The 26,714-nt window shown below is 40.6% G+C and overlaps 1 protein-coding gene and 1 long non-coding RNA gene across 2 annotated transcripts in view; both read right to left on the bottom strand.

Moving 5' to 3' along the window:
• The window catches only part of zbtb7c (zinc finger and BTB domain containing 7C), a 400,030-nt gene that overhangs the window by 320,145 nt on the left and 53,171 nt on the right, over positions 1 to 26,714 (bottom strand). The window lies entirely within an intron of this gene.
• On the bottom strand, positions 689 to 17,939 carry LOC308078410. The gene is made up of 6 exons (XR_013932513.1): positions 17,817 to 17,939; positions 16,472 to 16,541; positions 12,664 to 12,731; positions 11,814 to 11,881; positions 9,517 to 9,558; positions 689 to 1,727 (listed from the first exon to the last, which is right to left on the bottom strand). It is a non-coding gene; the product is annotated as an uncharacterized lncRNA (long non-coding RNA).

Here is a 26,714-nt window from a genome sequence, read left to right as displayed (position 1 = left end):
GCACCTTTTTTTCCCCAGCCTGATAATAGATATTAAATACCTTGTAATGTACTTGTGAATGTCTCACCATATAATACATGTGGAACCATTACGATACTTGTCGACCTGGCTAGTAGCCATACCATTTTGTATATTGTAAGATAGATACTCCCCAGCATATCAGGCACATCAGTGTTACTTAATGGTGTCAATACCACAATGAAAAACTATTGTTTAGCCTACATTGTGACAGACTTGTCATCACCAGGCAGGAGTTTTGGATAAGCTCTAATGTCCATGTAGATTGCTTCACAATTTTACACACAGTAGAGGGATTGAAGTCCATTTTGTCCAGCAGGCAGAGATTATAGTCTGACACTTTCAATTACAAGCTTAAAACACCAAATTATAGAAGGCAAGAATTATTGTCAGTTAAACGAACAACTTGTGTATATTATGTTCATATGTGTATGGGTTTAGGCATTAATGAGATGTTACATTCCAAAGTTTCCCTTTTTGTTCAGCTTTAGTAGTGAAGAACCCTTCTGATTGTGAATAGTAATAAAAAATTTAAAAACACACATCTGTATTCATTGTAAATGTTAAATACATGTGACTAAATACATTACCAAACATATAGATTCACTTTTCAAACACATGGCAAAAAGAAAAATAAGTAGAGACAAAGCAGAGCAGATATAGTTTAAAGTATTTATTAACACAATTGTATTATTGGTACCTTTACTGTAAGCAACACCATTAATATATTTGGTATAATGTCCTATCAATTATTTTTACTATAGTTATTATGATTATATATGTAATTATGGTCATATTTTATGATTCTATATATAGGTTAATATGAGTTATTAGTGACAATTAAACAATTATATTTTATGATAACTATTACAATGCCTGTAAACAGTTTATTATTGACAGATATATTATTGATGCTATAATGGTTATTATTATTACTACTTTGTTATTGTCCAAAATTATATTCTAACCTTTAAGTAATTTCAATATTTTCCAGGGTGAAGCAAAAAACCCGCCTCCTATTTCAGCCAATTTAGGAGTGCACGGGGAAAAAATTCTTGCACCGACCCCTTTGTTAAAAAAGGCGATCAAGCAAGCTCCTGGTAAATATATTAAACAAACTAATAAATGTAACATTCTGAAAAATAAGTAAAACTTTTAGGGCTGCAACTATATTGATTAAGTGAATTATCTCAAAGTGTATTTTGTAGATATCTAATTTTGTATTTATCAATGAATCAATGTGTAACATTTTCCATAATTATTTTGGGATTACATTTATTAGTTTAATTAAGAAATTAAGTCCTATTTTAATGCTTGTATATTGGCTGTTTGAATAAAATTAAAATTTTTGACAACATTTATTAAAAAATAATTTAGTCCTAATAAGTGTTACAGTCTTACAGCCCTAAAAACAAATGGTGAGTTAAAACATTTACAACATGCACATGTAAATATAAGGTAGTGGGTCATGAAAAGGCAGTATACAATCCAAAATAGTTTGTTATGCATTTTTTAGAATTGATTATTTTATGTGTGAGTTTGTTATTAAATTCAGGGATGGCCAATATTGTGTTTATAGAAATTGGGTACTACCGGTTCACGAGCCACAACATAAATGACAATTAGAAATATGACAATTATTCACAAAGAACATTCCTGAAATGTAGAAAAAGGTTAAAGGCAAAAACAATATCAGTGCTGGACGGCTTCTGAAAAACAGGGAAACAAGTGTTAGTGTTCTTTTCAAACAAATGCTTCACAATCAGTAATTATGAAAAAAGACAAAACAATGCTACAATATGAATAATACTAGCGACAAGAGAAAAAAGGTGAGATTTGGCTGCTGCGTAATGGGAGATTCCAAAGTATAGGTGCGGCTACGATGAGGCCCGGTCACTACTTGGGCAGCTGATTCACATGTTCCAGTGATATATCCAATGACAGGGTTGGTGATCAAGAGGTTCCATTGTTCGCAATCCGTTTGTTATTTAGTGTGGCAGATGAGACTTTGCGCTGGAGTGGCACCAGAGAATGATGTAGCGTTGGCTATGAATAGTTCATACCGTCAAACGATCATCTCTGGTGACCACTATTTGGGCAGCTCATTCACATGTTCCAGTGATATATCCAATGACAGGGTTGGTGATCAAGAGGTTCCATTGTTCGCAATCCTTTTGTTATTGAGTGCGGCAGATGTGATATATAAGAGCAGGTCAGAATGCGTTTGGTGGGAAAGAGAACGATGTCCTTGAAACTAAGGTCTACATGGTTCCAGTGTTTGCAAGCTTGTCTTGCAGGCTGTGCACTAGTCCTGATCGGAGGATAATACGCAATACACAGGATCATGGTAGCTGTAGTACGTACGTAGTACTCCAGACTGTAGACATTGCTCTGGTCTTGAGATGTAAATGTGATCCAACAGCGTGTTTTTGTCAGTAGTCTTCTCCTTGATCAGTTGTGTGTATCCTCTGGACTCGAGCAGCATCGCTATCGGAGTACCTACACTGGCCAGTAGATTTTCGTTGAAATCACCACAGACTACGATGGGATGGTGGTCCATCACTTCTAAGGAGTCCAGAAGCGCCTTCAGATTTTCCATGAACGGGTCATCGTAACGTGGTGGTCTGTACACTGCAGCGATCAGAAGCTTGACAGGGGACTCTATCTTGACGACCACAAACTCGAGGTTTGTCACATTGTGTAGGTAACGCTTTTCACATGCCTGGAAATGGTCCTTCACATACACAGCGACGCCACCGCCATTCTGTTCTGCACGTTCAGGACGGCTGGTGTACGAGATGTGCTTGTTGCGGCTGAACATGGTGTATCCATCCAATTGGAGACTGTCAGCCACAAAGGAGCCGGTGAGATGCGTCTCGGTCAAGCACAGGACATCTGCATGGGTCAGTTTGTGATGTTTTTTGATGTCCTGAATGTGTGCCGGTAAACTTTGCGTGTTGTGATGGACAATCGCGAGTGTTTGCGCCTGGCCTGTCGTCTCTCGATACTTCAACAGTGGCATAACACTGTCCAGTGAGGCGGTCTTCATGGATTCCAGGGCAGCTGTGATTGCAGGATCAGCATAGATTTTCTTTGCATCGAAGTCAATGATGTGCAATCCTTGCAATGACGTTGTCCTACTGAGGGCAACGTAGGCCATGCCTGGTTGGAAGATCCGTTTCAAGGAAACCACAGCAGATTGTGTAGTCATGCCTTGGACTTTGTGAGCTGTGCAAGCATATGCCAACTTGATGGGAAATTGCCTACGAAGCGTGTTATTGCTCAGGTGTTCCTCATATCTCTCGACGTACACTTGTGTACTGCCAGGTGTAGTTTTCCGGTATTTCTGTCCTGCTTCAGGCTTGTCTACTACAAGCCAAAGCTTGGCTACTCTACTCCCGTCCTCGTTTACGTGCATCTCTACACTAGCCATCTTGCCAAATGTCCCGTTCACAAGGCCATCCTCCACATCTATGTTCCTGATGATCACGATTGGGGCGCCTTCTGCAACCTGCAAGTTGTCAAGAAGATCGTTCTGCTCTCCTGTACAGGGACTGGCAAGGCGAGTCTTGTGGTTATGGACTTGCTTGTAGTCTTCCGCGGGTATGTTGACGATGTGGCTGTGGAGCGCAGACAAAGATTTGGCGTTGTGTTCGGACACCTCTTTGTTGGTTGCGAAGATGTGCACAACATCCTTAGGACAACGGTCACGCACAGTCACTCTCTGAGCAAGGAGTGCTTTGTCTGTGTCACTCAGCGGATCCTTCTTCGCTTTGACTCTCAACCTATTCAGAAGCTCTGCGTAGGGCAGATCATCTTTCTGTCGCATGATCTCGGTCAACGTGATCATCTGAAAGTGTTCGAGCAGAAGGTCCGGTTGGCCTTCCTCGAGCACACAGAGCGGTTTCCCACTTGACGTTGGAGGGAGCTGGTAAAAGTCGCCTACTACAAGTACCGACATGCCGCCGAATGGCCTCTTACTGCCTTTAATCTCTTGCAGTCTCCAGTGGATGTAGATAAACATAGCCTTTGAAATCATCGACACCTCATCTATGACGATGATCTCCGCATTTCCCAGCTTTGCCCTCACGTCATCCAATTTGTTTCCCAGTCCTATGTAGGGTGGTTTCAGTTTTCTTGGCAACTTCAACAGGGAATGCAGTGTGTTTCCCGCGATGTTGTATGCCGCAGTTCCTGTAAACGCAGACAGCAGCACTGTGGGCATGGATGCATCCGTCTCCTCAAACAGTCTTGGGAGTCGACGGAGAATCCGTGTTGCCTCACCGTAGATGCACTTGATCAGGTGTGATTTGCCAGTTCCAGCACCCCCAGTGACAAAGAAGAAGAAGGGTTCGGGTTTCTGGTCGAGTACGCTCTTGAAGCACCATTCACGTACAGAGTGAAAGATGGAGGCTTGAGTCCGGTTGAGGTTTCGACACATTGAACGCAGATAATCGAGGCTCATTTGCGGAGCCGATACCCTGTGACCAACAATTGTACCCACCTCTTGACAACTGAACTCTGGGACGTCGTCTTGTTCGTCGTCTGCCTGTGGATCTTGATCTTGTTCGGCAAGACATTCCATCCGCTCGAGCTCATTTTCTGGGGCAATGTTGGCCCACGCATCTTCCGCAGGGCCATGCTTCATGAATTCCTCTAATGCTTCTTCCATCGATTTGCTGTGTTTTTCATACCTCATTTTGTTCTCATCAACAATGGCATTTGCGCGGCATGTCCATTTTTGTCCAGGTATTTTCACAGACGCAGAGTCGTAGAACTCCTTGTAGGTGGGGAAGATTGCGGTTTTCAGTGTGGTCTGATAGCGATGCGGAAGGTAAGCCTTCAGCAAGTTGCCGAAGTATTTCTCGGGGTCCTTCTGTTCCGAGAATTTCGCGTATCTGATAACCGCGGGTCGGCCATCCGTCGAGCGCTTCTTAATGGTTCCCATGTTGTCAGACAGCTTCAGGCAATCTGGCTTTTTTGCTTCGCTACCGTACACAATCCTGTACTCGGATGCAAATTCTGCTAGACACATGTTGTCAAACACCAGTGTTTTGGGTCTGGCGTTGTATTTGTCAAGAAGCCCTGACATCCACACTTGGTTCGAATCGGCTGGTCTTTTCTGCAGCAAGCTGAGCGGGAGGCTCATTTTCATTGCATTGTCATCCGTCGGGAGGAAGACAACTTCGCGGGAGCATTTCTTCAATTGCAAGCTGCAAGTTCGGGCCACTGCCTCCTGAGAGCTAACCTGTCTGTTTTTCACATATGCGTGAACAAGTTCGTTCATTGCACCCCTTTCGGTCACTTTTGTGGGGTCTATGCCTTCGACTACTTGTTTCAGAAGCTCACCCATCTCATGTTCGGCCTTGGATATGTAGGACAGCATGTATGAGATGCAAACAAAGTGGTCCAGGACAAACTGGATATCCATGTTGGCATTCCAGGCCTCCAGCAAAACTGGGTTGTAGTTGTTCACATAGCAGTCCTTGACTCCACGCTTCATCAAGAGGACCTGGACATTCCTCAAGTCTTCAAGATAGCTGTCGTACTCTTCGTGAGTCAAATTGCACTTTGCCAGCAACTCTGAGAGGTCGGTCAGTTCTGATGGCAAGTCCAGAAGTAGATCATACAGAGGTTTGAGTTTGGCCAAAGCAGCTTGTGCTCTTGCCCTCTGTTGTTTGCCTATGCCTTCTGTACTCTTCTTTGCACTTTCGTTTGCTCCTTCATTTCCTCCTGTTGCGCCCCTTTCTTCTTCATCCGTGACTTCCTCCATTGGATCAACTGGCGTTGGGTTAGTTAACCAGGTTGTGTCCACTGGTGCCTTGGGGAATCCAAACCTGCATGTCTTGTTACCTTTCTTACAGGACTTTGTGTGGTTTTTGCTGTGCATCTGAACTTCTTGGACAATTCGGTGAAGCACAGGATTTTCGTTTGGATCAGGCAGCTGGCACGAAATGTAGCGGTCCGCAAATTCGCATATCTTCTCGTCGGAGTCTTCTCCAAGTTTGGGGGCGTCGGCTACCCACATTAAGGCGTGAACATGCGGCGAACCCCGGTTTTGATACTCGATTCTATGGAACCAGTCTATGACGTGTCCGATTGGGCGAGCATCAGACCGCAGCAGTTTTGAATACGCAGAATGAACTCGCTTGTCAAACATTCGCATGGTAGTCACTGCATTGCTTCTGAGGATGTCGCATTTCTCATTCCAGTCCAGCTTGTCAAAATCCACTATTTGGCCTTGCTGTGCTTTTATTGCCGTTATGACCTCTGGCCATCTGAATTCTGCAGCACTTAAGGTCAAAAAGAAGGTAGGTGGGCCTAACTGACGGACCATGGCAAACAAATCATACATGGTCTTCTGCCAGTAGGCTGGCGTCCCCCTAAGGGGTTGCATGAACCTTGTTGCATCCCGGTTTCTGACCAGTCTCTCAACTTCATGCTTGTCCTGCAACATCTTGTTGGAGATCCTGCGACCATCCTTGGTAAAGGGTTTGCCCTTCCTCAATTGAATTGAGATGGTGTTTTTTGCCAAGTGGGTCTCTGTAACAAACTGGGCAAAAAAGAGATAGCTTTGGTCTCTCGCAAAACGATCATCAACATTGAAAAGCCTTGCGTTGAAGTACCTGCTTGGTGTCAGTTTGAGCTTTCTCTTACGATCCAACGTGTTCTCTCCAGTTGGAAACAATGTAGGGAAGGCCCTTGCTTCGAGGTTAGGGGCTGTGCTATAGCTGACAGGCCTGTTTCCTTCAGCTGGGGCGATGCAGAATATGCCATCTCCGTATGTCATTGTCTCTTGTCCAATGTCATCCGGTTCCAAGCAACTGTCCAGGCCATGTCCAGGTCTCAGCGCATCTTGCTCATCTTGGGCAGTGGGTGGATGTTGATCCACTCTCCGTGATGGGTCGAGGGTTTCAGTCGCATCGGCTACTTCCATCATTTCGGCGTCGTCACAACTGTCCATGACTTCGTCTGTGCCTGTCTGTTCAACAGTGGGTAGGTCTTCAAGTTCAACAGTGGGTAGGTCTTCAAGCTGGCCCTCCACATTTTCATCATCTCGGATTGTGATGTTTTTGTAGTCGGGGTGTGTCTCGATGAGTTTCCTCAAGCCCAGTAAGACATTGGTCATATTGACAGTGTGAAACAAATGATGGCCTTTGTACCGCAGACGTCTCTTCAGTTTCACCCTGTACAAACGGGATGAGTCGAGCCTTCTGGGTAGGGTGTTTACTGTGGTTTCCACGTCTGCTGGCACGCACACCACAGCACCATATATAGCACTCTGTTTGCCTTTAGGAAGTGTGAGAATCTTGGCAAATGGTATGTCTATTGCCGATATTTGTCTTTCCAGCACATTGAGTTGGCGGAGCTCTGGAGGAATGGGTGCAAGTTCCAGGTTGTTTGCGACAGCCAAGCGTGGCATTCTTCCTGCTACTACACTGTTGTGACAGCATCGACAAATCCACTCTTTTCGCCTTTCTTCGGGTACAGTGCAATCTTCCGGCCCTCCACATTGATCATCACACGAATGAAGGTATTTGCCTGTTAAGCAGGCAGCAACCACGCGGGGTTTGATCGTGTAATTTGACCGATGACAAACACGCACTTGATCAGAGAAAAGAGTCCGATGGCACGTTGTGCAAACAAAAGTTGGTCCATGTTTTATGACTTTCTGGAAACTCGCTATAGCGCCTTGTAGTAGCTCATTCTGTTGGGGTGCGGGAGCTAAATCTATCCTCGCAGTAGCTAAATCTTTATTCGCTTCTACGGCAATGCTCCGTTTGCGCAGGACATCACATAAGTCCTTGTATCTATTTCTTAGTCTCATTGAACGTCGGATGTCACGGCGCATCTTGAAGAATGGGTCCGTTTTGCATCTGCGGGCCATGTAGGACTTCATGTGTTCCCTGACCTTTTCCCTGAACTCCTCATCTTCTCTGAACCTCTTGTTTACATAAGCATTGTGCTTCTTTCTAACCTCATCTTTATTTAACCTCCTTTTGCCATAAGCTGCCGCCTTCTCTCTAAACTCCTCATCTTCATTGAACCTCCTTTTGCCATATGCCTTCTGCTTGACCTGATGCTGCCCTCTGAACTCTTCATCTTCACTGAATCTCCTGTTGAAATAATCCTTCTTGAATTTGTTTTGCTGTTTCTTGAATTTTTCATTTGTTATACATCTCATGGCAATGTATTTGATCATGTAATCCTTCCTTGGAGTCCTAGGTTTTTTCTTGGCATCAAATTGCAGTTGATCCTTTGTTTGTCTCCTCATTATTTTCCTTTTCCGTTGTTTATTCACTTTGTTGGCGCCATCATCTGTAGTGTCTGACCTCACTTGTGTTGATGGTGCAAGGCCTGGCTGCAGAGAATGCTTGGTGATTGGAGGTCCAGTGTTTGTTTCCTCCTGGCTAGTTCGATCGACAGGCTCTTTTTGATGCAGGTTGTCAGGATGGACTTGTGTTGTTGACAGATGGGGTGACCGAGCATTTGTCTGTACAAATGTCACTGGCATGAAGTCAAACTGCATTTTGTCAATATTGTTTGAGTGAGAGAAGTCAATTAGCTGGTCAATCTTAGCGAACAGATCATCCAACCGAGTGAAGGTCATCATTAGAGCTTTTCCTCCAGGCAAAGGTAGGCCATCAGAACTTCTTTGATGAGAGTCAAACAGTCCATATCTTCCAGACCTGTCTCTAAAAACGGCAATGGTGTGTGGTGATACCGTTAGGAGTGCATATTTGACATCTTCAGACAGACACTGAAGTCTTTCCTGAAGCTTCAGCCACCAATGCCGTCTGTATGGCTCTGCCTCAGCTCTCATATATCCCATATCCACATTCGATTTTGTCACGGAGTACTTATTGTGTTCCGTTTCCACATTGAGAGGCATTTCCTCCATTGTCAGCTGGTATGACCTAAAATTGTTTTGTCTTTTTAGTTGTCCTATTGTTCTTTTATAAAGACAGTCTCCCTTGTGCAGTATCTTGTCAAGATCATCCATCTTCAAGTCAAGACCTTCATGCTGGTGTGCCAGAAATGTCAGAGCCATGCATGTACACTGCTTATTCTTTGACAGAAATGAAAATGAATTATGATTCTGGCTTTTGGATGCCTGCACAGATATCACTGAGGGTGGCGTGGTGCATGCTTGTTGTACAGGGTCATTGTTGGAAAGGTCCATGGCCTCACGAATGTCTTGTTCTTCAACATCAGACTGTGGATATTCCTGAGCTGTATCTACCAAAGGCTCCATGGCTGGACTAAATGTCTCTCGTTTCCCTTCGACCTCTGTGCAACTATTTGCTGAATCTGTATGGGCCAACTTAGCAGCCCAGGCTCTCTTTTTTGCATCAGATCTCTTCCCACGACGAGGCATGATGACAAAGTTATAGATCTAAACTTGTATTAAAATATCCACTCTTTAGCCAAAAACAACCTTGAAATATGTCCTACTAGTCACAAATCACTCTAAGCATCAAGAATCACTTTACTTACCATTGAAAAGTTACCAGTGGAGCTGTCCTGATCTGATGAACACTAGTAAAGAAAGAACAAAAAAATAATTTAGTTTTTTGTTGCAATTGTACAACTGGAGGGGGACAGTAATTCATAAGCATAATATGTATACAAAAGATAAATATATACATTGAGAATACCATAGAATCAAAGTGCGCAGGAAATTCAATGCCACTCTTATCTGCAAAAGTTCATATAAGGTATAGCATTGTGGGTAAATCATGCATTAACTGATAATTTTAGTGTTGCAAACACTTTTGTTACCATTTATCTGTAGAGTAATGGTGTAACTATTTTGTTTTATTTAAAAAATCTGACGGATTTGTCTTCATCACTTGACTATTGGGATAATGTGTATTGATTTAGAAGATGTTTATAGGAGTAATATAAACACTTTAGAAAAAATTTGCCTCCTGGTGGTAATAGGGCAATGACAAAAGGGTGGCATTTGTTACTCAATGTAGTGGGAATGTGCATGCAAAGTTCCACTGCAATCAGACACTGCCTTCACGACGATATGCAGCATTTTGTTCATAACAAGCGCTCCTGCAAATTGACATGCTAATGTCAATTAGGATGGAATATGAAAATTCAAACAGATTTGTCATGATCAGAGGACTATAGAGATCATGTGTACCGATGTGTGTGAAATTTGGATAAAATCTGAAGGAGTTAGTCATATAATGTGTTTTACATAAGTCACCCTCCTGGTGGCGCTATAGAAGGCAGATGTGGTAAATACAGGGCATAGGTTTTTCCTTGGTCTCTAGGGAGTGCACATACAAAGTTTTACACATATCGATGTAGCTATAGGAAGCTAAAGGTAATAGCACGAATCAGCCTGTTATAGCGCCACCATAAGGCTAATTTGAAAAATGTCAAGTGCCATTTTGCCATTACTTTTTCTGCCTAGTGGGGATGTTCAAATTATGCACGTTCAATCATGAACACATTTGAGATATTTTGTTCAAACGGGGGTCCTTGAAATTAAAAAGATTGACAACCACTGCCCTACTTCATTATACAAGAGTATCACACTATAAGAGTAAAAATAGCAGATCTACAAGCTCCCAATGCGTCGAGATACGATGCGTTGTGAGCTTGTAGATCAACTATTTTTTTTTTTCATATTGAATTACTTCTTTTTTAAGGAACGGTTTAGGACATACAATTTTTCCACCACCCAACAGTGGCATTATATGCCTGTATAAGGTTCTGTATCAGTACAGTCAGTCAGTTTGGGCAGATTCCATTCCAATTGACTGCCTATGAATTTCACAAACCTGGGTAGACAACCAGGCCAGGCATGGATCTGTGCTTGCTGCACACAGCAGGCGAATACAATTAAGTTTAGGAGGGAATTTGCGACTGGTGTTGCGCACTATGAGCTTGTAGATCTGCTATTTTTGGGACATCGTGAGAATGTGTGCATATCATTGAAAATACATTTTAAAGCGAACACTTTTAACTCAAATATTTGCTTCTGGGGGGTCCCTGGAACAACATGTTTTGAGATGGGGGTCTGCGGCAAAACACATATCATTTTGGGGTCCTTCAACATATAAAGGTTTGAGAACCACTGATATTACTGCAACCTAAGTTTTTCAAAAAAAAAATATAGGATTTAGAAGACATTTGTTGATTCCCCAGAAGCAATGATTTGAGATACAAATGTTAGCTTTTAAAAATATATATTCATAGATTTGCATCAGTTTTCAAGATTAAAAAACATGTATAGCAGATCTATAAGCTCATAGTGCGGCACTCTGTGCTGCGCTATGAGCTTGTAGATCAGCTATATTTGTTTGAAAAAGTTGCTATATCAGTGGTACCCAAATATTCCATGTGAAAGACCCCCAAAATGATATGTATATATATGGCTGCGGACTCCCATCTCAAAATATCTTGTTCCAGGGACAGTTAAAAATGTTTGCAAATGTTCAAGATTTTTCAAAAATCTACAAGCTCATAGTTTGACACTCAGTGGCGCGTTATGAGCTTGTAGATCTGCTATTTATGAATAGGCAAAGAAATGTAAAATTACAGATGTGCTCCCCGGTCTCTACGGGTTAATAAAAAATTCGGGCACGCCAGGCACTTCACAATATATAGTAAATCAAGCAGAGACTATTTATTCCAATTGTGAAATATAATGTCGGTTGATTTTGGGAGACCAATTTCATCCAATCAGGAAAGAGAACTCATACAGGATAGCATATACAATCATTGAAAGTGATGACCCCAATACAATTTTAGGTTGGTTAACTTAAACAAACCTTGCAGTTGTGTCTGTCAGGTAGGGTCTGTCTCTCAAACACGGCTGTCCAGTGTCCACCCACAGGACCTGTTCAGAAATATAGTATTTTAGACACCACAAAGTTACATACATTCACATAAAACTATACCACTATCACTTGAGGACAAAGTAAGCAACCACTCTGTCAAACTATAGCTTATTTCCTGGTCAAATACTTTCAATCTGTTTAATGCTTTTTATCACATGGTTCCAGAGATCTACAAGCTCACATGTGAGCTTGTAGATCTGCTATATTCAGTATATAGTTCCACATCTCTGCTAAGATCTACCCATTTGGATCATTGTTTAACCCATTAAGACCAGGAACGGATCTGTGTAACCTGTTTAACCATTATTTTATACTTTGGCTTAAAAAAAATAGCAGATCTACAAGCTCATGGCGGGGCACACAGATGTAGTTAAAAATGTACACAGATTTTCAAAAAATAGCAGATCTACAAGCTCATGGCGGGGCACACAGATGTAGTTAAAAATGTACACAGATTTTCAAAAAATAGCAGATCTACAAGCTCATGGCGGGGCACACAGATGTAGTTAAAAATGTACACAGATTTTCAAAAAATAGCAGATCTACAAGCTCATAGCGCGGCACTCTGTGCCACACTATGAGCTTGTTGGGGGTCTGCGGCAAAATACATATTTTGGGGTCCATTAAAACATATAAAGGTTTGAGAACCACTGATATTACTGCAACCTAAGTTTAAAAAAAAACTGTTAGGATTTAGAAGATATTTGTTGATTCCCCAGAAGCAATGATTTGAGATACAAATGACCCCAATACAATTTTAGGTTGGTTAACTTAAACAAACCTTGCAGTTGTGTCTGTCAGGTAGGGTCTGTCTCTCAAACACGGCTGTCCAGTGTCCACCCACAGGACCTGTTCAGAAATATAGTATTTTATTTTAGACACCACAAAGAAAATATTTTTAAAAAAACTGTTAGGATTTAGAAGACATTTGTTGATTCCCCAGAAGCAATGATTTGAGATACAAATGTTAGCTTTTAAAAATATATATTCAAAGATTTGCATCAGTTATCAATATTAAAAAAATATATAGCAGATCTACAAGCTCATAGCGCTGCACTCTGTGCTTCACTATGAGCTTGTAGATCTGCTACATTTGTTTGAAAAAAACATAAGTTGCTATATCAGTGGAACTCCAAATATTCCATGTGAAAGACCCCCAAAATGATATGTATTTGGCTGCGGAACCCCATCTCAAAATATGTTCTTCCAGGGACCCCGAGAAGCACAGATCATAGTCAAAATATGTTGTTCAAGGGACCCCAGAAGCCCCAATATATGCATTTAGCTTGGGACCCCCATCTCAAAAGTATGTTGTTACAGACCCTCAGTCAGAAGCACAGATCGGGGTTAAAATGTTGGAACATTTTCACGATTTAAAAAAGAATAGCAGATCTACAAGCTCATAGCGTAGCACACGGTGCCACACTATGAGCTTGTATATCTGCTATTTTTGAATAGCCAAAGAAATCTAAAATGACAGAGATGCATCAGCAACTATACCAGCACTGTACCAGTATGCAGACAGTGTTACTTATGTAGGGCTTCTAGTATGCGCCTTCTGGGTTAACACAGTAACTGCTTTCAACACCTTATGACCGGGGACGCATCTGTGTGTCAATTTTAGATTTCTTTGGCTATTCAAAAATAGAAGATCTACAAGCTCATACCGCGGCACCGAGTGTGTGTGTGTATAGCACACACACACACACACACACACACACACACACACACACCCCTCATCTCAGTCCTACATTCTTCTGTTAGAGGCTAGTTGTCACAAATACACAAATACATACACAAATACATATCATCTTGGGGGTCCTTGAAATGGAAAGGTTGGCGCACCACTGATATAGCAACATACGTGTTTTTCAAATTATTTATAGAATATATATTCAAAGATTTGCACAATTTTTCTAAAATACCAGATCTACAAGCTCATAGCACAGCACCGAGTGGCACGCTATGAGCTTGTAGATCTGCCATTTTGACCCCAAGACCATTTCCATAATGGCAACATTAGATGATTACAAATGTGTATGTTGTTATATCAGTGGTGCTCCAACTTTTCCATGTCAAGGACCCCCAAAATGATATGTATTTGGCTGCGGACCCCCAAGATTTGCGTCAGTTATCAATATTTAAAAAGTATATAGCAGATCTACAAGCTCATAGCGCTGCACTCTGTGCTGCACTATGAGCTTGTAGATCTGCTACATTTGTTTGAAAAAAACATAAGTTGCTATATCAGTGGAACTCCAAATATTCCATGTGAAAGACCCCCAAAATGATATGTATTTGGCTGCGGACCCCCATCTCAAAATATGTTCTTCCAGGGACCCCGAGAAGCACAGATCATAGTCAAAATATGTTGTTCAAGGGACCCCAGAAGCCCCAATATATGCATTTAGCTTGGGACCCCCATCTCAAAAGTATGTTGTTACAGACCCTCAGTCAGAAGCACAGATCGGGGTTAAAATGTTGGAACATTTTCACGATTTAAAAAAGAATAGCAGATCTACAAGCTCATAGCGTAGCACACAGTGCCACACTATGAGCTTGTATATCTGCTATTTTTGAATAGCCAAAGAAATCTAAAATGACAGAGATGCATCAGCAACTATACCAGCACTGTACCAGTATGCAGACAGTGTTACTTATGTAGGGCTTCTAGTATGCGCCTTCTGGGTTAACACAGTAACTGCTTTCAACACCTTATGACCGGGGACGCATCTGTGTGTCAATTTTAGATTTCTTTGGCTATTCAAAAATAGAAGATCTACAAGCTCATACCGCGGCACCGAGTGTGTGTGTATAGCACACACACACACACACACACCCCTCATCTCAGTCCTACATTCTTCTGTTAGAGGCTAGTTGTCACAAATACACAAATACATATCATCTTGGGGGTCCTTGAAATGGAAAGGTTGGCGCACCACTGATATAGCAATATACGTGTTTTTCAAATTATTTATAGAATATATATTCAAAGATTTGCACAATTTTTCTAAAATACCAGATCTACAAGCTCATAGCACAGCACCGAGTGGCACGCTATGAGCTTGTAGATCTGCCATTTTGACCCCAAGACCATTTCCATAATGGCAACATTAGATGATTACAAATGTGTATGTTGTTATATCAGTGGTGCTCCAACTTTTCCATGTCAAGGACCCCCAAAATGATATGTATTTGGCTGCGGACCCCCAAGATTTGCGTCAGTTATCAATATTTAAAAAATATATAGCAGATCTACAAGCTCATAGCGCTGCACTCTGTGCTGCACTATGAGCTTGTAGATCTGCTACATTTGTTTGAAAAAAACATAAGTTGCTATATCAGTGGAACTCCAAATATTCCATGTGAAAGACCCCCAAAATGATATGTATTTGGCTGCAGACCCCCATCTCAAAATATGTTCTTCCAGGGACCCCGAGAAGCACAGATCATAGTCAAAATATGTTGTTCAAGGGACCCCAGAAGCCCCAATATATGCATTTAGCTTGGGACCCCCATCTCAAAAGTATGTTGTTACAGACCCTCAGTCAGAAGCACAGATCGGGGTTAAAATGTTGGAACATTTTCACGATTTAAAAAAGAATAGCAGATCTACAAGCTCATAGCGTAGCACACGGTGCCACACTATGAGCTTGTATATCTGCTATTTTTGAATAGCCAAAGAAATCTAAAATGACAGAGATGCATCAGCAACTATACCAGCACTGTACCAGTATGCAGACAGTGTTACTTATGTAGGGCTTCTAGTATGCGCCTTCTGGGTTAACACAGTAACTGCTTTCAACACCTTATGACCGGGGACGCATCTGTGTGTCAATTTTAGATTTCTTTGGCTATTCAAAAATAGAAGATCTACAAGCTCATACCGCGGCACCGAGTGTGTGTGTATAGCACACACACACACACACACACACACACACACACACACACACACACACACCCCTCATCTCAGTCCTACATTCTTCTGTTAGAGGCTAGTTGTCACAAATACACAAATACATACTGTACACAAATACATATCATCTTGGGGGTCCTTGAAATGGAAAGGTTGGCGCACCACTGATATAGCAACATACGTGTTTTTCAAATTATTTATAGAATATATATTCAAAGATTTGCACAATTTTTCTAAAATACCAGATCTACAAGCTCATAGCACAGCACCGAGTGGCACGGTATGAGCTTGTAGATCTGCCATTTTGACCCCAAGACCATTTCCATAATGGCAACATTAGATTATTACAAATGTGTATGTTGTTATATCAGTGGTGCTCCAACTTTTCCATGTCAATGACCCCCAAAATGATATGTATTTGGCTGCGGACCCCCATCTCAAAATATGTTCTTCCAGGGACCCCGAGAAGCATAGGTAGTCACATACTGTACATAGAATGCTGAGAGAAAGTGTAGTGCCTCATGCTTAAAAAAACAAAATACCAGATCTACAAGCTCAAAGCACAGCACCGAGTGGCATGAGCTTGTAGATCTGCCATTTTGACCCCAAGACCATTGCCATAATGGTAACATTAGATGATTGAAAATGTGTCAGCTTTGCATGTTAAACAAACCTGGCTTGCAGTAGTGTTAGTCTGGAAGAGGTCTGTCTGATGTCACCAACACACAGGATCTCAACCACACCTGCAAATGAATTAAAAATATATTTATTTTAGACAAAGTTAAACTTAAGATACATTTGTTATTGATTTTAATAGACAGCCGCTCACACCACATCTTATGTAGATCTACACGTGAGCTTCTACATCTGCTATATTCAGTAGTTTATATGTGCTTTTTCCATTGAGGTCATTTATTCAGTCATTTATAAGTACACATGTGAACTTGTAGATCTGCTACTTTTCAATCTGTAAAAATATTGCAAAAACTGTTTTCACACACACACACACACACACACACGTAGATCTGCTACTTTTCAATCTGTAAAAATATTGCAAAAACTGTTTTCACACACACACACACACACACACACACGTAGATCTGCTACTTTTCAATCTGTAAAAATATTGCAAAAACTGTATTCACACACACACACATGTAGATCTGCTACTTTTCAATCTGTAAAAATATTGAAAAAAACAGTATTGACACGCACACACACACAAACACACTTCAGTCCTATAGGAGAATTTCTGTTAGTGGCTAGCTGTCGGTCTTAATCAGATTTTTTTTTTAACAGAATATATAACAAACAAATGCAAAGTCGATTAAAAGCTGCATTTTGTGTTATATATAATGAATTGATACAGATATATGGTCGATTGTGAGACGATGTCTCACCGACACCGACAACAAACGTAAGTTAACTAGCCAAGAAACATGTCAGTCATGGATCAACTTCAACCTGGTGTTTGGACTTTGTCCATTTACGGCCCGTACATCTACATAAACGTTCACATTTAAAATATAAAGTGCTTACCTCGTGGCCACGGATGTTACAATTATGTAGGGGCCCACAGAAGTACCAGTATGTTTCGTATTGTTCAATAAAAAGCATTTTAATTCGATCGGTGGCCAGTCTCTCAGCATTTCCCCCATGCTTTCAACTGTGTGACCCTATCGGTTGGGAGGTGTATTACGCTCCGATACTATATACCTCGATGAAAAAATGGCCACCAATCAGATTAAAATGCTTTTAATTGAACAATACGGAAAATGCAGGTATTTCTGGGCAGCCGTACATACTTGTAACATCCGTGGCCTTCGGGTAAACACTTTGTTTGAAATGTGAACGTTTAAGTAGATGTACGGAACAAAACGGGAAAAGTGCAAACACCAGGTTGGAGTTCCAATCCATGACGATGCAATCCATGACGATGCAACGTTAGCTTGGAAAGTTAGCATGTCGGCTAATGTGGACGGATTATAGTTTAATATAACAATTATATTGTTACTCACCTCACACAAAAGACGACGACATGAAACTCCTCCGAAGAAAAGATGTAGATCAGTGATATGATATAAAGGTAAATGTAGTTTTATGGTTTGCAATTTCTCTCGTCACTCTGTCTCCGACCGGCAAAACAAACTAACTTTGAGAATGCAGAGGGGGAAGGGGCGTGGCATGTGTATATCAGCCAGCATGTGGAGAAGCTGGCGTTAGAGGGTTGCCACGTTTTGCGACAGTAACAAGTAACAAGGTCTATGAAAACAAGGCCAAAAGAAGCGAGCCCTTCGCCCTTTAAACACATACATTGGCTATTTGAAAAAAGCCGATCTACAAGCGCACAACGCCTTGCGATAAGAAACTGCACTTTAAGAAAAAAGGCCAAAAAGACGCAACCACCAATATTTAGGAGCAACTTTAAAGAAAAAGTAGCCATAATTCGCTTATAATAAGCGGACATGGCAACATTGAGCATGGGTGCGTTGGTCTAAATTCCGCCACCAGTGTTGCCACATTGTGCGAGAGAAATAAGCAACCAGATCGATGAAAACATACTATATACATTGGCTCTTTGAAAATAGCCGATCTACAAGCTCACAACACAACAACAATGCATGTATGAATGATAGAGCAGCCGCATAAAAACACACAGATTGTCCATCTATCTGTAAGTGTATATATATATATATATATATATATATATATATATATATATATATATATATAATATTTGTATTAAAATATTAATAATCATATACATGTAATACATAATCAAATATTGTTAATCATAATAAAATAAACAGCAGCCAACTAAGCTGAATGTCTGCATGATTGAACAGCATAAAAACAAACGTAAATGTAACTAAAAAAGGAGTTAGTAAAGACTAAAAGAAGTTAAGAAGAAGAAAAAGCTCCTTACATTAATCTTACAGAAAGAATGTTACTGAACTATTTCTATGTACTTGTTTAGTTTGTTATAACCACAAACTTAAAGAACATAAAGAAACAACAATAATAATAATAATAATAATATAATAATAATTATTATTATTATTATAATAATTATTATTATTATTATTATTATTATAAACAACAAAAGCAAGGTAGATTCCAACCAGGAACTGTCAAATGTCTCCTAAACAATTTTAATAGATTTAATTAACAACAAATATCAATTAAATAATAAAAAAAATTGAATTGTAAAATTAAAATATTTATTAGTCCAAATTAAGTCACAGGCTTTTACATTTTTTGTAGGCCCCTCCCACTAATTGTGCAAGCCAATTACATTGTCACATGTCATCAGAGATCATGAGTGGATTGGTCCAAAAATAATCATGTTTTTGCATCAAACGGTTACGTTTTGCACAGTTGTGGTGCCCCCTATGGGTCAAAGTGGAAATGCTTTTGGGGATTCGTTGAGTAAACCATCCTCGACATGTGATTCAAATTTGGGATCGATTGGACTTTTCGTTCGTGATTTTTGGCATTTTTGGTAAAACGGGCCCCTCCCACTAACTTTGGAAGCCAATTACGGACGAACGGTAAGGACTATCAAAATGCCGTTTGGATATATTTATCGCATGGGTCCATAGATGACCTGTACCGATTTGTGTGAGATTTGGACAAAATTTGTAGGAAAAGGAGCAAAAAGTGTGTTTTGAAGAAAATTCAAAATGGCGGAAAATCTATCCAGACGCAAATGGGCGTGGCCTATATGGGGAGTTGCGTCATGACCCAAGGAATCCAGGGGAAAAGATTTTTTTATTTTACGACCTACGGTTCAAGAGTTATAGGCAAAAACGTAAAGGGGGCTGTTATAGCGCCACCATGAGGCCGAATGGTGCAATTATTATTTTAATAATTTCGGACTAAATTATAAACCTCCCCTCCAAATCTGGTAACTCTAGCTCTTACGGTTTCTGAGAAAAAAAAACTTGAATTTGAGTTTTTTCACTTTTACATTAAAGTGGATGGGGACATTTAATGCACTAATAAATCAATACCGGTCATTTTGACATATGGCACTAAATTGGGGAAAATAAACTGTGGGAGGAGTAGCGTGCCAAAGTATTGCGTGCTTCAGTTAACCAAGAACAATAGTCTGGTTGCCCTGTTAGGGCAACCACACTAACTAGACGCGTCGCAATTCAGGGCAATTGCAAAGTGTGGTTGCGCCGACGCCGGTCGTGGGCTGCGGCCGCCGGGACTCGAGGAATACGCTGGGAGGAATACTGTCGGAGGCTGCGCCAATTACATTGTCATGTCTCTCATGAGATCACTTGCGTTTCATTTTGAGAGGATCGATCCACCCCGAAATAATGTTTTTGCATTAAACGTTACATTTTGCGCATTTGTGGCGCCCCCCTATGGATCAAAGTGGAAATGCTTTTGGGGATCCGTTGAGTAAACCACCCTTGACATGTGATTCAAATTTGGGATTGACTGGAGGTTTCGTTTGTGATTTTTGGCCTTTTTTGTAAAACGGGCCCCTCCCGCTAACTTTGGAAGCCATTTAAGGACGAACCGTAAGGACTATCAAAATTCAGCTTGGAGACGTTTATCGCATGGGTCCAGAGATCATGTGTACCGGTTTTTGTGAAATTTGGACAAAATATGTGGGAGGAGGAGCTAAAAGTGTGTTTTGAAGAAAATTCAAAATGGCGGAAGATCTATCCAGACGGAAATGGGCGTGGCGTACATGGGGAGTTGCGTCATGACCCAAGGAATCTAGGGAAAAAGACATTTTGATTTTACGACCTACGGTTCAAGAGTTATAGGCCAAAAGGTAAAGTGGGCTGTTATAGCACCACCATGTGGCCGACTGGTGTGATTTTTTTTAAAATAATTTTGCAATAATCTATTAACCTCCCCTCCAAGTCATGTAACTGTAGCCCTTATGGTTACCGAGAAAAAAAATACTTGAATGGGAGTTTTTGCAATTCCCATTAAAGTGGATGGGGAAATTTAATGCACTAATAAATCAATATCAAAAAATCTATCCAGACGCAAATGTGCGTGGCCTATATGGGGAGATGCGTCGTGACCCAAGGAATCCAGGTGAAAAGAAATTTTGATTTTACGACCTACGGTTCAAGAGTTAAAGGCCAAAACGTAAAGGGGGCTGTTATAGCGCCACCATGTGGCCGATTGGTGTAATTATTTTTTCAATAATTTTGGACTAAATTATGAACCTCCCCTCCAAATCTGGTAACTCTAGCTCTTACGATTTCAGAGAAAAAAATACTTGAATTTGAGTTTTTTCACTTTTTCATTAAAGCGGATGGGGAAATTTAATGCACTAATAAATCAATATCAATAAAACTATTTAACCAATCTCTTAGCAAAATACAAGCGCACGATTCCAGGTCAAGACGGTCATTTTGAGATATGGCACGACATTGGGGGATAAAAACTGTGGGAGGAGATGCGGTCTAAAGTATTGTTTATCTAGAAAGAAGAATAAAGTTCATCAAGTACTATAGTCTGGTTGCCCTGTTAGGGCAACCACACTAATAAAGTGTGAGGATTACTATAGTCTGGTTGCCCTGTTAGGGCAACCACACTAATAAAAACATGATTTATGATTAACATACTGATGATTGCACATGGTTGAAATTTCAGTTCCTTAGTTTATTACTTTTTCTCAGTTCTCTGTTTGCTGGAAATTTCGAGTGAAAGGATTTGTGGTTTGTCCGCAAGTGTCTTTCCAAGTTCTCTTTCTTCACCATCACTGTGTATTTCTCGCTAATGAGACAAATACTTAGAATTCTGATGACATCGCAGTTCCATGTATGGTACACAAATACATATGGCTGAGACTTCAGTTACTTATTTATTTTTCTCAGTTCTCTGTCTGAATTTCACATTGGACACAATGGACAAGCTAAACTCGTTTTCTGTTTGTTTGTCAAGGTAGGCTACTGTAGTTAGTTTCAAGAGTTGTGGTTTCCGTTAAGGTGAACAAGTATTCGATGTTGATGAGAAAGTCTTAGACTATGCATAGGTGGTGTAATGTAAGGTATGCCAGTGGAACAATGAAAAAAATAAGGCAGCTATTACTTAGACTATAGCTGTCTTGTCTTGCATCCTCACCTGACGTAATCATGTACGGGTACCAATACAACAAATCTCCTGCAATATATTAATGAGCATGACTTGTCATGCTCATTAATATATATGTAGGCCTACTATAACCAAAATACAAAATGTGCCACGGTCTTGCCACGGGCACGTTTGTCCGTGTACGGACATGTTGATGACCCCTGAGCAGACCAAATACTAGTTTTCTAAGTATTGAGGGTTTAAGTGGTAAACTGTCTGAAAATACACATTAACATGAATCCAACACAACGTTACACTCTATGCAAATATCTAGGAAATATATGAAAAAAGTTTAATCTAGCAACACAATTGCAGGGTACAGGGTCCCTGCTCCATCTCTCTCTCAGCTAAGGGGTCCTTGGTCTGAAAAACGTTGAAGGGCCCTGTTCAATCTAGACCAGTGGTTTTCAACCAGTGGTCCGGGGACCACCAGGGGGTCCCCAGCAAAATTAGTTAACATAGCGTCACAATCATTTTAACCACTTAGGCTATTAAAAAATAGCAGATCTACAAGCTTGTAGATCTGCTATTTTTGAAAAACCTTGAAAAAGTGTACATCTTTTAATATTTATATTTTTTAAAGCAAAAATTTACTGATATCTTTGCTTCTGGGGGTCCCTGGCACAAAACATTTTTAAATGGGGGTCCGCGGCCAAATGTATATCAATTTAGGGGTCCTTGGCATGAAAAAGTAGCCTGGTAACCCCCCCCCCCCTTATCCTGAGTAAGGGGTTTATCAGGCTAATGAAAAAGGTTGAAAACCACTGATCTAGACAGTCGACACACCCTAGCCCCCCCCCCTCCTTCTTCCCTTCCTCCCGCCCATACCTGAAGGAGACAGACAGGTCAGGTGTTTGATATCAGCTCCTTTATATTTGTAAGTAAACAAAGGTAAGGACCATAAGAGTGAAATAAACAACGAGTAATGTAACATTCCACCGTCATGGAAGTTGAGTAGAGATATCAGTTTTGCCAGGGAGTTAAAACTGCTAAACGACATAGGCCTATTATGTCACAGCTGAAAGGGAAGTTAATTTTTCTAACTTTTCTCATCAACTGATTGGATTCAGGTGATACCTATTAGCCGCTTAGCATTAACATTTACCCAGAACAGAACTGAGTTGTGTCAACTTGTGTGTAATTAGTGTGGTTGCCCTAACAGGGCAACCAGACTATTGTTATCCTCCAGAGGCCCTAGCAGTTTATTTTCAATCGCATCTCCTCCCACAGTTTATTTTTCCCAATTTAGTGCCATATGTCAAAATGACCGGCTTCACCGGGAATCGTGTGCTTGTATTTTGCTAAGAGATTCGTTAAATAGTTTAATTGATATTGATTTATTAGTGCATTAAACTTCCCCATCCACTTTCATGGGAAAATGAAAAAACTCCCATTCAAGTATTTATTTCTCAGAAACCGTAAGGGCTAGAGTTTCAAGACTTGGAGGGGTGGTTCATGATTTAGTCTAAAATTATTTAAAAAATAATTACACCAGTCGGCCTCATGGTGGCGCTATAACAGCCCACTTTACGTTTTGGCCTATAACTCTTGAACCGTAGGTCGTAAAATAAAAATCTTTTTTCCCCTAGATTCCTTGGGTCATGACGCATTTGTGTCAGGATAGATTTTCCGCCATTTTGAATTTTGTTCAAAACACACTTTTAGCTCCTCCTCCCACAAATTTTGTCCAAATTTCCTATGTCAAAAATCGGTACACATGATCTCTGGGCCCATGCGATAAACATATCCAAACGGCATTTTGATAGTCCTTACCGTTCGTCCGTAAATGGCTTCCAAAGTTAGTGGGAGGGAACCGTTTTACCAAAAATGCCAGAAATCACAAAGTATTTTTTTCTCGGAAACCGTAAGAGCTAGAGTTACCAGATTTGAAGTGGAGGTTCATAATTTAGTCCGAAATTATTTAAAAAATAATTACACTAATCGGCCACATGGTGGTGCTATAACAGCCCCCTTTACGTTTTGGCCTATAACTCTTAAACCGTAGGTCGTAAAATCAAAATTTATTTTTCCCTAGATTCCTTGGGTCATGACGCAACTCCCCATATAGGCCACGCCCATTTGCGTCAGGATAGATTTTCCGCCATTTTGAATTTTCTTCAAAACACTTTTAGCTCCTCCTCCCATATATTTTGTCCAAATTTCACAAAAATCGGTACAGATGATCTTTGGACCCATGCGATAATCTGGACCGAAACAGAATTTTGATAGTCCATACCGTTCGTCCGTAAATGGCTTCCAAAGTTAGCGGGAGGGGCCCGTTTTACAAAAAAGCCCACAAATCACAAACAAAACGTCCAGTCAATCCCAAATTTGAATCACATGTCAAGTGTGGTTTACTCAACAAATCCCCAAAATAATTTCCACTTTGATCCATAGGGGGCGCCACAAATGCTCAAAATGTAACCTTTTGATGCAAAAACCATATGTTGGGCGGATCAATCCTCTCAAAATGAAACGCAAGTGATCTCAGGAGTTGCGTGACAATGTAATTGGCGCAGCCTCCGACGGTATTCCTCCCAGCGTATTCCTCGAGTCCCGGCGGCAGCGACCCGCGACTCGCGTCGGCGCAACCACACTCTGCAATTGCCCTGAATTGCGACGCGTCTAGTATTAACATTATTCCTGTACAATGTTAAACTTTGCCCCCCTACTCCTTCCACAGTTTTGGCAGCACACACTCGAGTCATATGTCAAAATGACCGGCTTCATCGGGAATCGTGCGCTTGTATTTTGCTAAGAGATAGGTTGTACAGTGTAATTGATATTAATGTATTAGTGAATGAATTAATCCCCATTGACTTATAATGGGAAAATGCAAATACTCCCATTCAAGTATTTATTTCTTGGAAATCATAAGGGCTACAGTTATAGTGCAGATTAATAACATAATCGTTCACTTTGTGATACAAGCATGACATTTGGCACAAATACTTTATAAGGGCCACTCTGGTGGAAAAGGGCGCTGGCCACTCAAAAATCCAAGATGGCGACCGTTTTTTCAAGATGGCCCCCACCTTAGCGGAGCAGATACTGATATAATCTTTCAGGTTGTGATACAAGGATGAAATTTGGCAAAATTACTCCACTCGTGTGAAAAAGGGCACTGGCCACTCAAAAAAATCAACATGGCCACATTTTTCAAGATAGCTTCCAGGAGTTGTACCAATATTGTCCTATTTCAGCTTACATACACACATAGTACAGTGTAGTGTAGTTTTTGTCATGACTATTATAGTCTGTGAGCCAAAACAAGACAAAAAATGTGGGCCATGGGTACCAGGTACCATCTGGGGGGAATAATTCTCATAGTGATTTTTGGGAAGGTATACACCCCTAGTGCTAGAGAATATATGATAGCATTGCAGCGGTGGTAGCTTTCTGTGTTATCACTCTATCCATTCATAACCCCATGCCAAAACACACTTTTAAAAATTATAGAGAGAACCGAATGAGGCATTCCACTTCAAACTGATTGTTTTATCTCATTATTGACCCTCTCTCTTTGGAAAATGGTGGGCATAGCTCAGACAATATGTTTTTCAGAAAAGTTGTTAAAATTAGCAACTCTAGAAATATATATATATTGACTATATATTACTCAAGGTGTATTTCTGTTTTCATGAAAGATGTTGAGGCAAATTCACACCAATGCAACTTGTCGCAACTTGCAACCAGTTGCAAGACATTTCAGCGGTTTCAACTGTCCGGTTGCAGGCCTGTGCCTTTGGGGAAATGGTTGCAAGTTGTTGCAAGTATTGCAGTTGCACAATTGTGTTGCAAATCATTGGAGTGGACTGGCTTACACAAAGGTTTCCACTGTAAATAACCTAAAGATTTAATACCATGTTTGGCCTACATGATTCTAAAGAAAATATCAATTATGACATTCAATAAACAAAATGTTGTGTGTGTAATGCATGGGGTAACTTTTTACTTTACCATTACATACATGAATATCACCTTTGCAGCAGGTGCTTTTTCCACAACAGTTGTTTACGTGCGAAGCACCTCTATGTCTTGCAGAATCGCTAATTCATTCATTTTCTTACCTACAGTAAGTGGGACAAATCGAATATCATGTAGGTTCCACCCTCAGTTCATGTAGTCCGTAAGCTAGGACCCCACATTTACCATCTGGGGGGAATCATTCTCATAGTGATTTTTGGGAAGGTATACACCCCTAGTTCTAGAAAATATGTGATAGCATTGCAGCGGTGGTAGCTTTCTGTGTTATCACTCCATCTATTCATAACCCCATGCCAAAACACACTTTTAAAATTTATAGAGAGAACAGAATGAGGCATTCCACTTCAAACTGATTGTTTTATCTCATTATTGACCCTCTCTCTTTGGAAAATGGTGGGCATAGCTCAGACAATATGTTTTTCAGAAAAGTTGTTAAAATTAGCAACTCTAGAAATATATATATATTGACTATACATTACTCAAGGTGTATTTCTGTTTTCATGAAAGATGTTGAGGCAAATTCACACCAATGCAACTAGTCGCAACTTGCAACCAGTTGCAAGACATTTCAGCGGTTTGGACTGACCGGTAGCAGGCCTGTGCCTTTGGGGAAATGTTTGCAAGTTGTTGCAAGTATTGCAGTTGCACAATTGTGTTGCGAATCCTTGGAGTGGACTGGCTTACACAAAGGTTTCCACTGTAAATAACCTAAAGATTTAACACCATATTTAGCCTACATTATTCTAAGGAGATTATGAATTATGAAATTCAATAAACAAAATGTTGTGTGTGTAATGCATGGGATAACATTTTACTTT

The sequence above is a fragment of the Gymnoscopelus braueri genome, assembly GCF_963280865.1.
Source record: "Gymnoscopelus braueri genome assembly, chromosome: 22".
Classification (NCBI taxonomy): Eukaryota; Metazoa; Chordata; class Actinopteri; order Myctophiformes; family Myctophidae; genus Gymnoscopelus; species Gymnoscopelus braueri.
The sequence above is the reverse complement of the archived record's forward strand: the minus strand, read 5'-3'. Positions and strand labels throughout refer to the sequence as shown.